Source organism: Schistocerca serialis, chromosome 6, assembly GCF_023864345.2.
Source record: "Schistocerca serialis cubense isolate TAMUIC-IGC-003099 chromosome 6, iqSchSeri2.2, whole genome shotgun sequence".
Classification (NCBI taxonomy): domain Eukaryota; kingdom Metazoa; phylum Arthropoda; class Insecta; order Orthoptera; family Acrididae; genus Schistocerca; species Schistocerca serialis.
This window is the reverse complement of record NC_064643.1, coordinates 250,656,092-250,674,437: the sequence shown is the minus strand read 5'-3', so window position 1 is coordinate 250,674,437 and position 18,346 is coordinate 250,656,092. Positions and strand designations below refer to the sequence as shown.

Below are 18,346 nucleotides of genomic sequence, written 5' to 3'. Positions count from 1 at the left end.
AATTTAATTTTAATTTAACTAAAGTTCAGTCTTGATCACAACACTTATGTCTCAATAACATAGGTGACCGGTTTCGGTTATATTTATATAACCATCTTCAGACCTGTGAATTAAGCACGAGCTTAAATATGTATATATGCTCAGCACTCACAACCATCAGTTGACTTCGTAGCAGCTGAGGAGAGCTCCGCTTACCATCCTCCAAGGAAGCAATGGGTGTAATAAGTTTTAGTTCATCTTGTTAAAAATTTTGTCGCCATTAGACACTTTTCATTTTATTTTAAGATTGGTCTCTAGTATTTTCTAAAATTAATTCACAGGTCTGAAGATGGTTATATAAATATAACCGAAACCGGTCACCTACGTTATTGAGGCATAAGTGTGGTGATCAAGACTGAACTTTGGTTAAAATATAATACTCTATTGATAACTGTTTCCAAAAATTGTTATCAAAAATAAGCAATTTAAATCTGAAACTCAGTTTGTCTTATGCTAAACCTTAAAAACCAGGTTCAGCTCAGTTCAGGGGAATTGTTTCGGCGTCAAAGAATCGCTCGCAAAAAAAAAAGCTCGACAGTATTCCACCGAGATGAAGAGGAAACATTCACAAAGAATATGGATGTGATTACAATTGTTTATCAATAATTCTCTCCCGTGAGAAGCTAAATTGATCTGATGTTTCAGTTGTCCTATTGACTTTGCCTGAAACATTTAGAGAAAAAGAAACTAAGTTCCTATAACATTTCTTTTTTAATTTAGGACACTCGGAACAGTATGAAAATGCAAACAGAACAAACGCCACGACAAGTGCATCTCAGAAATTGACGGGCAAGCCTTAAACATGATGTTCACGATAATCACTTTCCTTCGAAATTTAATATGACACCCGCGGTGTCAGTATTCTGTGGGCGCTATATGGGCGCCGGCTTTGAATTGCTATGTCGCTTCTAGATCGGACAAATGCCAGGTAGACGTAAATTTTTCACTTGAGTCAATAGGCTGTATGGTTTTTGAGGACCAGTCATTTTATCTTCGGAGTTGTTTTCTTCCTTTTTCTTTTTTTTTCAGTCACAACTGGTTTCATGTGACCTGCCCTAAGGTTTTTTCCCACTCCCTCTAGTGCCTTGGAGGTTATTACCTGCTATTGTAACAAATGTCCTACAAACATACCCCTCCTTTTTGTCAGTGTTTTCCCTTCTTCTCCGACTCAGCGTAGAACCTCCTCATTCCTTATCTTATTACTCCAACTAATGTTCAATAGTAGCACCACATCTCAAACGCCTCTATTCTTTTCTTTTCCGGTTTCCCCATAGTCCATGATACAGTGCCAAACATTGTTGTGCTCCAGAGGTACATTCTCTCAAGTTCTTCGTCAAATTATGGACTACGTTTCATGCTAGTAGTCTTCTTTTGCCCAGCAACGCCCTCGTTGCCTGTGCTAGTCTACTTTCTTTGTCCTCCTTGCTTCGTCTGTAGTGGGTTATTTTACTTCCAAGGAGGCAGAATTCTTCATTTCGTGTACTTCGTTTTCACTAATTTTCATGTTACGTTCCTCACTGTTCTACTTTCTGCTACTTATTATTGTTTTAGTCTCTCGGTTTACGCTATGTCCATGTTTTCTACTCATTCCATTCAACAGATTCTGTAATTTTTTTTCTCCGTTACTAAGGGTAGCAATGTCATCAGCGAATCATATCATTGTTATTCTTCCACCTTAAATTTTAATCCCACTCTTGAAACTTTCTTTTATTTCCGTCATTGCTTCTTGATGTACAGAATGAACTATTGAGGTGAATGTCTGCATTACTATCGTGCACGCTTTTCAATCCGAGAATCTCCCCCTTGGTTTTCCTATGTTATTATTCCCTCTCGGTTCGTGTACATTTTGTACATTACCCGTCTTTCTCTATAGCATACTCTCGTTTTTCTCAGAATTTCCAAGATCTTACACTGTTTTACATTGTACATTGCTTTTTGCTGGTTGAGAAATCGTATTAAAGTATTTATATCTCTCTTCGGTCATGCTTCAATTATTAAGGGCAACGTCAGAATGCCTTTCTGATGCCTTTACTTTTCCTAAAGCCGAACTGATAATCATCTAACATATCCTCAGTTGTCTTTTCCATTATTCTGAATATTATTCTTGTTAACAACTTAGATGGATGGGATGCTAAGCTGATTGTGTGATCTCGCACTTTTCTGCCCTTGCTATCTTCGGCATTGTGTGGAGAATATTTTTCCGTAAGGCTGATGATATGTCGCCAGTCACGTAGATTCTGTAGGCCAACTTGTTTCGTAGTTTTGTTTTCAGCCTTATCCGATCTTCCAGCGCTCTTTCAAATTTTGGCTCTATAACTGGATCCCTTATCTCTACCATATCGATTGAAATCCCTTCTCCAATAACGTCATTATATTATTCCCTCCCTCATATGATTCCCTCCTCTCGTAGAGTCCTTCGATGTTTTCTTCTAACGTATCTGGTCTCTCTCTTTTAAGTGAAACAATGAAATTCCCAATTGCACTCTTTAATTTTTCCACCCTTGCTTTTAATTTCCCGAAGATTGTTTTTACTTTTCTGTACGCTGAGTCAGTCCCTACAACGTTCATTGTTTTTCGATTTTTTCAGGTTTTTCCTGTAATCATTTCTTCTTGGCTTCCCTGCATTTACTATTTGTTTCGTTCTTACGTGATTTATGTTACAGTATTACTGCTTCCCCTGGATCATTTTTGTACACCCTTCCGTCCTCGATCAGTTGTATTCTGGCTTGTTATCAGTTTACCTCCCTGGTAACTTTGACTGCCTTTCTAACATCTGTGATTGCACATCTTAGACATATCCTCTACAACTAAACTGCCTACTGCGATTCCTTGTCGCAGTATTCACACATTAACAAACTTTATTCCACACTAATTCTTTTCTATGATTCTTTTTAACTTTAGTCTGTTCTTCATCACAGCTAATTTGTGTTCTGAGTATATCTGCTCGAGCGTATGCTTTACAACCCAGCATCCAATTTTGGAATCTTTGGCTGACCATGATGTAATCTAGCTGTAATCTTCCGTTATTGCCAAGTCTATTAAAGTATACTTCCTCCTCTTGCGATTCTTGAACGGAATATTCCCTATTACTAACTGAAAACTGTCGCAGAACTTAATTAGTTTCTGTCCTTTTTCATTCCTGCTCCCGTGAGCCTTTCTTCTTCTCCTTCCTCTACAGCTTCATTCCAGTCCCCCATGATTATTAGATTTTCATATCTGTTTATGTACTGAAATACTCGTTCAGTATCACCGTACATCTGTTTAATATGTCATTCTCTGCTTGTAACTTTGGCATATATACCTGAACAATTGTCGTGAGCCTTGGTTTGATACAGGGTCTGATGAAAACAGCTCTATCACTGAACTGTTCGCAACAGTTCACTATCTGTTCTATTTTCCGATCCATAACGAATCCTATATGTGTTATTCAATTTTCTGCTGCTTTTGATATTACCCCGCATTCGTCTGATCAGAAATCTTTGAGTTCTTTGCATTTCATTTCACCCCCAATTCACCCCCACATTTAGATTAAGGTTTACTGTTTCTCTTTTCATTCTTTCTATCTATTCTGACACATTTAAACTTCTGACATTCCACGCCCTGACTCGCTGAATGCTATCCCGTCGTAGGTTAATCAATCTTTATATCATGGTGATCCCCCATTTGGCAGTCCCCTCCTGGACATAAAGGCGACTAATAGGAATGTTTGGCTACTGAAGAGATAGTCATGACACTTATTATTTTTATTTGCAAGTCACGTCTATCAAAAGCTTAGGTAATTATCAAACTCGTCATATTCATCAAAAACTCGCTACGAAGAACGGATCCGGTTGTTGTAATCGATATTTTGACTGGGGGAGGGGGCGGGAATCTACATGAATCAGGTTTTACTTTGAAAATATTAATGTTGAAAGAATGAGTACTTCCATACACTTCTGTAACGTGTTATTATTCCTATTTTGGCTTCATAAGTTTGAAGAGGTCGATGGTGAATATTCTGAAGACTATTAGCAGTTTCTACCCTGAAATCCGGTCCCCGAATATTCCAAGTGATTCTTTCGAGAGATGTACAGCGCTTTCTTCGAGTGTCAGTCATTTAAAATTTCAGCATATTAATATCTCGCCGCTCAAATAGGCCTGTGGCTATGCTTGTTGACGTGAAATGCTCTTTGTTTGTCGCAACTGATATACGTGCCATGTACATTAGCAGTAACGTAATGGTGATTTGCCTTTCTTCTTTGTCATAGTTGAATTGGTGACAGCAGCAAGAATAAGCTACTGTGTTCGTTGACAACTGTGCTTTCGTAATAGGTCCGCTTATAATTTCCTCATGTTGTTACTCCCAGGTAACTGTATAATAGTATAGTAATTTCCTATTAGATTTTACGTTTCTTGAACTCCACAACTTTGTATATCTCTAGCTAGAGTAAATACGTGGAACATATAATTTGTTATTTCATGATCTAGCATGATTTTATAAATCTTTCGTAAAATGATATTTTCTTACACATCTGCTAGACAACTAGTAATGCTGTGCACTAACATAATGTGTAATAAGGATAGTAAGTTGGACAGCGATAATACTATCTCACATGCCGATTCTGTGTTCTCAGATTGAACTCCATACAGAATATTGATGTATTTTAATAAGAAATTTGCAGTCGGTGGAGGTAATTTTGCTCCAGGAATTATGGACTTTTATCAGAATGACATTCGGGAACAATCACTATCGACGATATTCCATAACTATTACGATTATTATGACTGTAATGGAGATGTTGTTGAAAATAATTGTATGATGTATAGTCCATAAATATTTTGATGATTATAATGAAAGAACTCACATGACGCTGTTTGAAGACAGAGGGAATTGCGAATATCTTTTGTACCGTTCTAAAAATAAGGAACCACCATAAAAACAAGCAAACGCATCTCCCTAATAATTTACTAATAATCAGCAATCAAAAGTAGGATTTAAACTCTTACGATAATCGCACTATTGCAAAATAGGTGGAATATCAGCCACTAATCCGTTTACTTGCCTCTTCAATGGCGAACCCGTGGTCTAGGGATGCCGGCACGGCAGCTAAGCTTGTTCGGTCAGAGGGTTAGCTGCCCTCTGAAATAAAAAGAAACTGGTTGAATGTATCAACGATGAACTTGAAAGAGTGTAGTTCGACGTCCATCCTGAACAAATGCAATGAACAATAACGAAAAATATGAGATAATAATGGGGTTAGCTTCTTTGATTAGAAATCAAAAGGTTCTCAGATCTGGGTGCGAAACCCGCCACCACTTAAATTTTGATTAATAATCAGCACTGGCGGCCGAAAACTTAAGCATGAAAAGTCACCCTCATTCTGCCAACGGCTTGGTCAAAGAGCGTGGAGCGACGGACAGATGTTTAGGGCATTCTCTTGCCCTTGGGGTGGGAAACTACCGCTAAAGGCTGTAGTGTCGGCAACTGTCAACAGCATGAGGATGAAGAAGACAATGGAAACCACTGCATTAAAGACACATAATGTGTATACATGGGACATTTGCTTTGTAAATGAAACAGTGTCATGATGATGTGTCCATTGCAACATGTTTCAGGAAGATTCCCCCATTCGGGTCTCCAGGAGGGGACTAACAAGGGGGAGGTGACCTTGAGAAAAAGACTGAATGGCTAAGGAAAGGATAACGTTCTACGTATCGGGGCATGGAATGTTAGAAGCTTGAACGTGGCAGAGAACCTAGAAAATATGAAAATACGAAAATTGGAGTGAAATATACGGAAGACTGGGATTTCCGGTCAGGTGAGTATATGGCAACATCAAAATGGTTCAGATGGCTCTGAGCACTATGGGACTTCTGAGATCATCAGTTCCCTAGAAATTAGAACTACTCAAACCTATCTAATCTAAGGACATCACACACATCCATGCCCGAGGCAGGTTTCGAACCTGCGACCGTAGCGGTCTCGCGGTTCCAGACTGTAGCGCCTAGAACTGCTCTGCCGCTCCGGCCGGCGGCAACATCAAGACAAGCAGAAAACTGTATAACGGGAGTAGGATTCACTACGAATAGGAAGGTCAGGCAGAGTGTGTGTTATTGTAAACATTTCAGCGATAGGGTTGTTATTAAAAGAATCGACCAAAAACCAGCACCGACTACGATAGTTCAGGCACACATGCCAACGTCGCAAGCAAAAGATGAAGAGACAGAGAAAGTATATGACGATATTGAAAGGGTAGCACCGTACGTACAGAGAGATGAAAATCTAATATTCATGGGGGACAGGAACGCTGTTGTAGGAGAATAAATGGGTACAGAAGAATATGCGCTTGGGACAAGTTATGAGAGAGGAGAAAAAACTAATTGAATTCTGTAATAAATTTCAGCAAGTAATCACGAATAATGTGTTCAAAATTCACGAAAGGAGGATGTATTCATGGAAAAGCACGGGTGATAATGGAAGATTTCAGTTACATTACATCATGGTCACACAGAGATTTCGAAAGCAGATACTAGAGTGCAGGGCGTACGCAGAAGCAGATATAGACAAAGATCACAATGTAGCATTGACGAAGAGTAGGCTGAAGTTTAAGAGATTAATCAGGAAGAATCAATATGCAAAGAAGTGGGATACAGAAGTACCATGAAATGACGAGGGTACAGATACCGCAACAAGAAGTAGCTCAGTAGGCATTAGATTGGAGAGGAATGGTCATCTATAAAGGGCAATCACAGAAGCTGGAAAGAAAAACATTGGCACACAGCAGGTAACTGCGAAGAAACCATGGGTAATAGAAAGATTACTCAAGCTCATCGATGAAAGAAGGAAATAGAAAAATGTTCATGGAAATTCAGGAATACCGAAACACAAGTGACTGAGGAATTAAATAAATAGGAATCGCAGGGAAGCTAAGACGAAATGGCTGCACGGAAAATGTGAAGAAACTGAAAAAGAAACGACTCTCGGAAGGACTGACGCAGCGTATAGGAAACTCAAAACAAGGCTGGTAACATTAAGAGTGCAACGGGAATCCTATTGCTAATTGCAGAGGAGAGAGCGGTTAGGTAGAAAGAGTACACTGAAGGCCTTTATGACGTGGAAGCTTTGTCTGATGTGACAGAGGAATAAACTGGAGTAGATTTAGAAGAGATTGGGGATCCAGTATTAGAATCAGAATTTGAAAGAGGTTTGGAGGACTTAAAATCAAATAAGGCAGAAGGGATAGATAACATGCCATCAGACTTTCTAAAATCACTAGAGTAAGTAGAAACAAAACCAGTATTCACGTTGGTGTGTAGAATGTATGAGTCTGGCGACATACCATCTGACATTCGGAGATATGTTATCCACAGAATTCTGAAGACTGCAAGAGTTGACAAGTGCGTGAATTGTCGCACAATCTGCTTAACAGGTCGTTCGTTCAGGTTGGTGACCAGAATACTACACAGAAGAATAGAAAAGAAAACGGAGAATGTGTTAAATGACGATCAGTTTGGCTTAAGGGGAGGTAAATGCCCTAGAGAAGCAAGCCTGACATTGCGATTGATAATGGAAAGAAGGCTAAGGAAAAATCAAGATACGTTCATAGGATTTGTCGACCTGAAATAGCGTACGGCAATGTAAAATGGTGCAGGGTTTTTGAAACTCTCAGACAAATAGTCGGGTAATATACAATATGTACATAAGCCAAGAGATAGCAGTAAGAGTGGACGACCAAGAACGAAGTGCTCGGATTAAAAGGGGGGGGGGGGACAGGTATGTAGTCTTTCGCCCCTGCTATTCAATTTGTACATCGAACTAGCAAACTCGAAGATAAAAGAAAGATTAAGGAATGGGATTAAAATTCATGGTGAAATGATATCAACTATACGTTTTGCTGATGACATTGCTATCCTGAGTGAAGGTGAAAAAGAATTACATAATCTGCAGAACTGAATTAACAGTCTAGTGAGTACAGAATGTGGACTGATTGTAAATCGAAGAAAGACGAAAGTAATGAGAAGTAGCAAAAATAAGAACAGCGAGAAACTTAACATCGAGTTTGATGATCGTGAAGTAGATTAAGTTAGGAATTCTGTTATAAAGTCAGCAAAGTAACAAATGACGGACAGAGCAAGGACATCAGAAGTAGCCTATCACTGGCGAAAAAGGCATTCCTAGCCGAGAGAAGTCTACTAGTATCAAATATAGGTCTTAATTTGAGGAAGAAATGTCTGAGAATGAACGTTTGGACGACAGCATTGTATGTTAGTGAAACATGGACTGTCGGAAAACCGGAACAGAAGAGAATCGAAGCATTTGAGATGTGATGCCAATGGTGAATGTTGAAAAGTAGGTGGACGGATAAAGTAAGGAATGAGGAGATTCTGAGCGGACTCGGAGAGGAAAGGAATATCTGGAAAACACTGACATGGAGAAGAGACAGGATAATAGGACATCTGTTAAAACATCAGGTTCAAAATGGCTCTGAGCACTATGGGACTTAACGGCTGTGGTCATCAGTCCCCTAGAACTTAGAACTACTTAAACCTAACTAACCTAAGGACAACACACACATCCATGCCCGGGGCAGGATTCGAACCGTAGCAGTCGCGCGGTTCGATACTGTAGCGCCTAGAACCACTCGGCCACTTCGGCCGGCTAATACATCAGGGAGTGACTTCAGTGGTAGTAGAGGGATCTGTAGAGGACAAAATTGTACAGGAAGCTAGACACTGGTATACATCCAGCAAATAACTGAGGACGTACGTTGCAAGTGCTGCTTCCAGATGGAGTACAGGTTGGCCTAAGAGAGGAATTCGTGATGTGATGCATCAAACGATCCCAGAGGACTCATGACTCAAAAAGGAAAATAAATAAATAAAATAAAATAAAATAAAATGCCTTCGTTAAAGAGAGTGTGACACAGTCAGGTGGGAATTCGGCTAGTGAACTTTGTCGACGATGTAATTCGTGTCCATCCCTATAACCGCAACCCCACGAACTTCCACAATGAACGGTGAACCGTTCCGTTCAGGTTGAGAAAAAATTACTTTATAACTAACACACCACAGTACCTGAATTTTAAATTATACCTTTGTCAGATGAAGTACAATGTAATTTATTTCGACGCTGGTACTTTATTACTTGTGCCTGGGTATTCAGCAATTATCTCTGTCGATTTTAACATCACTAAACAGAATTTCCTTAAAGGTACCGCTGACTTAGGTAAACACTGTCCGGAAGATTCAGTAGAAAAGGCAAGTGGTGAAGCACGAAACGATTTTACAGATCAATAATATGAACGATATACTACAGAAACGATATTGCTTTCAATTTTTACTGGCCACTTCATTTCAATAGCCGATTTGTGGACATCATGTTTACAATTTTAGCTGCCCGCTAAGCCGGTATCTCAGTTTCTTTCCTACTTATATATACACTCCTCTTCTAATGGCCACGACAATTGAAAGAGAAATTGTTAAAATGTAGTCTTCAGACTGGTGATGTTTCTCTCTCTCGTAACTTCTTTTAGAGATAAAGCTCAAAATTTGCCACAGTTTCAGCTGGCTAGGACTGTAGCTTACAGTAAAGCTTGTTGTACAAGTTCTGATGGTGTAATGTAATATTTAAGAGGACTCAACGTCTCCTCTTTCTTCCCAAAGGTAATCCTCAATAGTGCCTCTGACGTTCCCGTGTCACCATTCCTATTCAGGCGTTGTCGGTGCTGAAGATAGGAGCTGACTTAACTTGAGCCAAAGTAACAAAGTTGCGCTTTGTTAAAAGGTTGCCATAAAATTTTAATTAATTCCTCTGACTCGGGTAAAAGCGACTGATTATGAAATTCTCTCTGTCTTTTATTCCCCTGCGAGTGCTCTCTACCCGCGTTACGTAGTATTAACTCCGCACGGCCCCCAAATCTCTGTTGTCACGGGGGCAGTGCTCTGAATTAATTGGATGGCGGGTGGCAGCGCCGGTTTTAAATAAACGTCTTTCATTAACAGGGAAGCCATTCCTGCTGCTGTAATCAGACTTTAACTGATTTATATTTTTGTTAGATAAAATTGGTGGTAGTTTTAAATGTACTAGCGAATCAGTGCCCCATCTACTGCCTCGAGCTCATTCATTATTCGAACGTTTTCAGCTTACGCTTCAACTGAGTGTCGTAAATATCAACATGAATAAAATAAAATGTTACTAAATTCCCCTAACTGGTTGGGACTAAGGAAAATCGGGAGTCTCAGAGGAGCGGGAAGATTTGCACGTTGTGGGTAGTACCACTTAGGACAGCGCTGTTGTTGATACACTGTAAAAATCTGCTCATGGAGCAGTGATTACAAGGTGAATTACTATAATATTCCATATACAATCTGAGACATCCACGTCTCTCCTTATCATTAGCCGGTAATTGGAGATCCAATGTTTAACATTGCAATTTTTTACGCACAACTTGTGAACTCCTACTATTATACTAAATTACTTACAACAATTGTTAGGTAACGTGGCGAAGGACGCCATTGTACTTAGGATGCTCTGTTATGACCAGCACTAGTCGTTAATCGAACTGAGAATTCAACTGTGCGTAAACCATAGTTTTCGAGAAATTCATAAAAGCTGTAAATCATCGCAGTATTAAAACAGAGTTAAAGTTTCAAACTTAAATGTTTGGCAAAGGATCCATAGAACCAAATTCAGACCAAGTATCGGCCGTTCCACTTTCGAAGAGCACGTGAAAGAAAATGGACAGTTAAAGCTACTCGAGTGAGCTCTGCTTTACTTTACTAAGGTGGTTATCTACTTACATGCACGTGGTGGTCAGCAAATTATTTGGCGCTCGGAGAAGAAACGTTGGTAACTGAAATATCATGAAATGATCTCCCTGCAATGGAACGTGACTATGTTTTAATGATTGCCACCCCAACTAGCCTAATCACACCTCTGACGTTCTCTCACCTATTTCGCAACTCTTTCGATGTCCTCCATCGAACCTATTTGGTAAGTGTTCCACACCGAGCAACAGTACTCCAGAAGAGGACGGACAAGCGTAGCGTTGGCAGTCGCTTTATAGATCTAAGTATTCTTCCGAAAAACGCAGTTTGTATTTCTTACAATAGTTTGTATGTGATGTACCCATTTTAAGTTGTTTGCAGTTAATATATTTCCTAAGAACTTAGTTGAGTAGATAACCTTTACAACTTGTGTTATTTGTCGTGTAACCAAACTTTAACAGAGAATAATCCTTAGGTGCTCGTGTAGGGGGTTATTTATTGTTCATGCTCAATTGCCACTTTTGGAATCATGAAGATAGCTTGTCTACATAATTTCGCAATTCGTTTTAATCTTTTGCTAACTTTACTTGAGAGTAAACGACAGCATCAGCAAATAATCAGAAAGTGAAAACAGTTCTTTTGGACTTGTGGAAGTAGACACAAATGAAAGTTCGTCACAACCCTGGTCAGACAGCCAGGGAAAGGAGAGAGACTGCACACTGGTGATCGCAAAGGTCGAAGAGTTCAGGACATACATCACAGTATCACACATGCGGTTCTCAGTTCTTACCCTGAGGAGGCAATTACGGCGCGCTAACTGAAATTCAATCAAAAGGCACGTTTAGGGGATTTCCACGAGGGATCATCTGCAGCTGGTAATAACAGACACCAGTCTTAGAATTGTCACAAACTACGAGTTCGTAAAACTAAGTGTGCGATCTGGCCAAACTAAAATTAGAAATGGCTCATTAAAATGATAGTGACCTGATCATATTGATACAGAACGAGATTTTCACTCTGCAGCGGAGTGTGCGCTGATATGAAACTTCCTGGCAGATTAAAACTGTGTGCCCGACCGAGATTCGAACTCGGGACCTTTGCCTTTCGCGGGCAAGTGCTCTACCAACTGAGCTACCGAAGCACGACTCACGCCCGGTATTCACAGCTTTACTGACAAATGAGATGAAACTTCCTGGCAGATTAAAACTGTGTGCCCGACCGAGACTCGAACTCGGGACCTTTGCCTTTCGCGGGCAAGTGCTCTACCAACTGAGCTACCGAAGCACGACTCACGCCCGGTACTCACAGCTTTACTGACTAATGAGATGAAACTTCCTGGCAGATTAAAACTGTGTGCCCGACCGAGACTCGAACTCGGGACCTTTGCCTTTCGCGGGCAAGTGCTCTACCAACTGAGCCACCGAAGCACGACTCACGCCCGGTACTCACAGCTTTACTGACAAATGAGATGAAACATCCTGGCAGATTAAAACTGTGTGCCGGACCGAGACTCGAACTCGGGACTTTTGCCTGTAAAGTTTGGAAGGTAGGAGACGAGGTACTGGCAGAAGTAAAGCTGTGAGTGCCGGGCGTGAGTCGTGCTTCGGTAGCTCAGTTGGTAGAGCACTTGCCCGCGAAAGGCAAAGGTCCCGAGTTCGAGTCTTGGTCGGGCACACAGTTTTAATCTGCCAGGAAGTTTCATATTGATACAGTCTCCATGGCTCTTGGATTATAATGTTCAGTTTTCCTACAGACCACTCTTTTCTAGTCTTTGTGATGAACAATTACGTTAGATACACAAAGTCTATAAACAGAATCCATAAAGTCTATAAAAGCGTCAGCGATCATTTTCACTCATACTTGGTTTACAAATTTCTGTCTGTATCGTACCGTTTTACACGTCTCTCGCTATCCAGCAAGTGACACTGCAGCCGAACACGTAATACTTGAATAACGATGACGAAACAAGAGGCTGTGTTTGAATCTAACGCAGTTTATTCTTTTTAGAACATGCTACCAGTTTCGGCGCCGTATGGTGTCATCTTCACGTCCCGAATGTAACCTGCCATCTACAACTGTTTTGGTGGACAATGGACAGAATCGTATGCAGTGAGCCAAAAGTAACTGGATTGCATACCTTCCGTGGCAATAACAAGCCTAGCATGTTCGGACTGCAACCAGAGCTGCTGGTTTTGTCATCATTATAAAAGCACTTCGTTTCACATGTAGTTCCTAGTATTTGTCAATTTGTTCCAAGCCACCACCAGATTAATTCTGAAGTGACCTTCAGAAACGAGTATTATCGTCAGTGTCGCTGTACTGTAAGGTACGGAGAATAAATATACTTTCCTCTGCTTGGAGTGACAATGACGTTGAATATACATAGAAATATCTTCCAGAGAGACTCGGCGATATTCTGAGCAGTCGGTAACACACTACAATCTAGATAAAGTTACAAATAAAGTTACTCTTTTGTATGGCATGTAAAAGACTTCACTGCAACTCTCAACAATGGAAAAATTACTATTCATCAGTCGTTCGGCTCATTACATCAGAGTGATGCCACATCATTTCAGGCTTCCGCAAACCGTCTCGCCTGCAGACATTAATGGCTTAGCCTGCTGTGTTCTTAAATATGAGTCTCACAGTCAGATTAATTACATACAAGGCATTAATGAGACATTTAAATAGTCGGATAAAGCCACTGTAAGTAAATGTGTATATTCACACGATTGCGTTGCGCATCTGTACTTAATATAACAAACTCGTATACGCTTTGTGATGACTAGGATGTGAAGACTATTCGTTTAAAGTATTTCTTTACATGAAAAACAGAAACAGTCTTTGCTGGTATATAGTCGCATTGGATTTATTCGTCTGTTACCTGAGTCATACGACAACACGTTTGCTTTGATAACTGCAGACTCATTTGCTTCCGGTTTGGGTACCCATCTCAGAAGGATAGATCTACTTTCACCCCTTTCCATCATCACTGAAATTTTGTATCACAGTCAAGCGAACACTCTGTCCATCGCTGTTTCAACGGTCGTGTCAATTACTTACACTGTCTACAACAACATTTCAAGTGACGAATCATAAAATCTACATGGCATAGGTTATAAACGACAGAATTCCACTTATTGTTCGAAAGTTATGTGTTTTACTGCATGACGTCGATTTTTGTCCTCTATATTGTTGCAACTGGGTGCGTTTTGCAGCACGTAATTCACAGTGTAACTGTTCGAAGTTAATGGGCTATAAATGTTGATAAAAGTATCACTTAAAGCACGAATTTTAGTGAGATTTTTATGCACCGACAATAAACATTAGGAGCTCACTTCGTTACGTGCTCCTCAGGTACTTAATCAGTTTATAGCTCATTGCATGAGCAAACGTATCTCCTCCACACGGTCGCACACAGACATATACACAACTGTATCAGACAACTATCTGATACTGACACCGGAAAATCTGGGCATTTCATATTTAATGATTCCTCATTAAAACTGCGAGGGAAGTTGTAGCTTATAAATGAATACCCACAAAATGTAACAAATGAGGAAAAGAACAGAAATATTGGAAAAATTTGTAGGCACAAGACTACATTAAAACTTATATCGGTATGGCAATGAGAAATTGCATTTGTGAAGTAAGCTACGCAGCCCTTTTTAGATAATTATACTATGTCCAGTGATTCTGATACAATTACGTTCAGTCCCTATAGTGAGAATCTTAAACGTCTGCAGATAACCTACATTCACTGAACTCATAAGTACTTCCAGCTACTAATATCTGTGGACAATCAGAGACTGTCACATCTAACTATATCCAGCTACAAATACCTGTGGACACAGTTGCATGTGACACAGTCGTATGTGATAATCAGACCGTCACATTTAATGTCTTCATACTTTGACAATCTGTTTTCGAAAGTACTTTTGTGAAAGAATACTACGTCCTCTTGAAAGGCCGTTTTAATCCTTTGGAACTGAGTTGGGGTCGCACCTATTTTTCATCTAGAGAGTCAACAAACTGCTTTACATTCATAAACTTTTTACGAGGTAAACAATAAGATTAAACTTTTATAAATCCCACAAATCATTGGCCACAGGTTTCCAACAAATGGAACTCAGGTTTTGCATTTTATTCGTGTAGGACAGTGTCCTTTAGTCAGAGCTTTAATTCCTGCTTCGGTTCTACAATGGAGTTCAGTTATTTTCTAGTTATGAATTGCTGCTAACAAACTAAAACTGCAATCCTCGTACGTAATGCTGGCTGTATAACATAAACTGAAATTGCTGTATCATGAAGAATACACAGAAACAAATTGTCACATAGTACCAGATGAAATCCTTTTAGAACTATCGTAAGATCTATTTTCGCGTTCAGCTAACGTGGTACTCAGATTACACCAGATTTTTGCATAGATTCTGCATGTTACATGTAATCCGTTCTTTCATCTCTTACGTATATGGCGCGACTATTTCATACATCCTTAATCACCGATCGATAAATGCCATATTACTTACTTTATCGATGTACTGGTCTGTTTTCTCCACATGGATTTTCTTCACTCTCAAGTCAGCCACGTTTCATTTTATTCACCCGTTTCTGTATTGTTAAAACAAAGGCAATAAATTGAGTTGAACAAAGAACAAAGAAGTAAGGCTACAACCAAGTAGTCCTCTTACGCCACTTCAGTGGAATGCACACAAGCAGTTCGTACAAACGAGGATATTCTGAACTTTACTTACGTTTTTCATGAACCAACAAAACAGAAACCGAACTTCGTATTATTCGTATCACTGGTATGTCTGTTACTGAGTGAGAAAGTTTAACCTTACCCTAGTACAGAGGTGCAGTAAATGGTTTGATAAAAGAAGCGTTGCAAAAATTTTTATTTCGTTTAAGAGAATAATTTTCGCTACTAACGGCATTTTTAGCTTTTTTCTTTCACCACCTGCCCTTTTGGCTACCTCTTCATTTAGAACATTATCCATCCGATTATGTTTTGACTTCCTTTCATTATACAACATTCCTCCATTTTAAATACTTCCAGCTTCGTCTTTTATATGTTCTCATCCCGATACTACCAGCGCTGTGATACACTTGGTTATTACAAGCAACATGGTAGTATATTTACCGCACTGAAGCCAACAACTGCCTCTACTGCACAGGTTATCATGACGGAGCAGTAGTAGTAGTGGTGGTTGCTACTGTTGTTATTGTTCTTGTGGTTGATGATCATTTGAAAGCTGATGAACACATATTTTTGACTGAACCACATCCTATTCTGTAGAGCTCACGTGAGATGGCTACAGCTAACAAGAAAACCCTAAAATTGACGTCCTTAGGCTGGACCACACAGCCTGAACAAATTTAAGAACAAATTCATTTTTAGCAAGCTGTCACTTTAAATTAGCACTTTAATAAGCACGAATACCTGAGCTGCAACCAGTTTTCTCAGTTCCTTGATACGTAATTCAAGGTCGAGTCCATAGACGATCTTGGCAACCATCACTGAGCTGGAATATGACTTGTGATTCTACCACTTACGTGGTTTTTGCAACTGAGTTGAGTATATGTTAGTAATTACCTAGTAATTCTCAATAAATTACTCACTTACAGTAACAGTCTTATGGAAATGATGTCGCTCCTTAAAGCATAAAATGATCAACACGAATTGAAACATATCAGAAAAACATCATGATTGACCACCAAGAGGCTTATAAAATTTTCTTTATCATATAATCATTGTCGGTCCACAGACCATCATCAGATATTATAGTTTACACAGGTAACGAAAGTGGGTCAATTCTGGTGTCAGATTCCATTCGTCGGCTTTGAGCAATGACGTCATACTAAAGGCAGAGACGCTACATACAGGCAATCTTTTAAAGCAAGTGATCGTATTCTTAAACAAACAATTGTAGCGTAAAATAAAATTGTAAAGACAGTTCACTTGATTAATTACTTAGCCTCAAATTCTAACGACAAGAATTGAAGGTAACGAAAATAAATAAGAACAGAAAAAGAGACGTATACGTTACTGAAATAAATTATTATCCTAATTTATCCGAGTAAGAAAAACACAGAGAACCTTAAAATCCAGTACAGTATAGCGCCTGGTGAAGTCGTAATACTATTAACTATTAATACTAATTGTTAAATCTAACAGGACGAGTACACAAGTAACAAAAATTGACAAAAAGTAGGGTATAACAAATACTCGAATCGGTACATACAACTGAAAAAATAATTTATGTGTATGAACCACGGAACGGTTGGAATCGGTAACTGGAATTTACCTACAGAGGTCTATCGATTCAAATGTTCTTTATTTTTTTTAGATATTCGTTTGCCATGTACTGGCTTTCTTTTAGAATTTAGTGTGTCGGGTGCTCCACATTTTATGCCACTGTTTCGTATTTGTTGTCATTCATTTAATTTTCCTGTTTATCTGATACATTTTAGTTTCTCGCCTCCCAAAGCCCCCACTTTCCTGCGCTTCACCCGTTAGGTTCAATAATTAATATAAAATTAACGCTATTTTATAATAGTGTGACTTCACAATGCGTTTCACTGTAATGCAATTTAAAGGTTCTCTGTGATTTTATAGTCGCACAAATTACGAGAAAACTCCATAGCAGACATGAAAATTTGTTTCTGATTCTTGTTCTTAATTATTTTCGTTATCTTCAGTTCGTTTCAGTATAATTCATGACTAAGTAAATAACTGCGTGACTGTGACTATTATTCTATCGTATGCTACATTCGTTTGTTTGCGAGTATGATTCGTGGCGTTCGTAGATTGCCCAATCGTAGCGTCTTTGCTTTAGATATGACGTCATTCCTCAAAGCCGACGGGTGGAGTCGGACACTAGAATTTATCCAAGAAAGTCATAGGATACCTCCGAATGTCGTGTCGGACATTCTTTTGCCCGGCATAGTGCCGCAGCTTGACATGGCATGGACTCAACAAGTCGTTGGAAGTCCCGTGCAGAAATATTAAGCCATGCTGACTTCATAACTGTCTGTAATTACGGAGGAGTTACCGGTGCATTTGTGCTGGAACTGACCTTTCGAATATGTTCCACAAATTTCCCATAAAATTTCTGGCGTGCAGCCGCATATATTCGGTTTCTTCTGCTAATATTACGGCCGAATACCGTCCAGCCATCTTCAGAGTGAGCTGAGGTGACTAACGCTCCAGCACTTGCTAGAAGACCGAACCACTCGTATGCGGCCAAAGATACACAGGGAGACAGAGTCGTTGATACGCGGCAAAGATGTGTAACATATGCATGGAAATCTGTGACTGCGCAGTCGATCCACACGATGATATCGATGTGCCACGAAAAGCTGCACAGCCGCGACGCCTTTGTGATTTAACTACAGAAATTGACAGATTCCATGATTTGTCCAAGATGGAGCTGCTATTTCAATTAAATTCGTCGCCAACCGAATTTCAATTGCTTCTTTCACTATTGAGTCCCAAAAGATGAAATCGAGGCTAAAATTTCGACATTATCATACCCTATATAGTGCTTAGTGTCAATAC

The 18,346-nt window shown here is 39.6% G+C and overlaps 1 protein-coding gene and 1 non-coding gene across 2 annotated transcripts in view; both read right to left on the bottom strand.

Annotated features, from left to right (window-relative positions):
• The window catches only part of LOC126484811 (irregular chiasm C-roughest protein), a 410,474-nt gene that overhangs the window by 154,707 nt on the left and 237,421 nt on the right, over nucleotides 1-18,346 (bottom strand). The window lies entirely within an intron of this gene.
• Trnas-cga (transfer RNA serine (anticodon CGA)) lies at nucleotides 11,853-11,927 on the bottom strand. The gene has a single exon. It is a non-coding gene; the product is annotated as a tRNA-Ser (tRNA).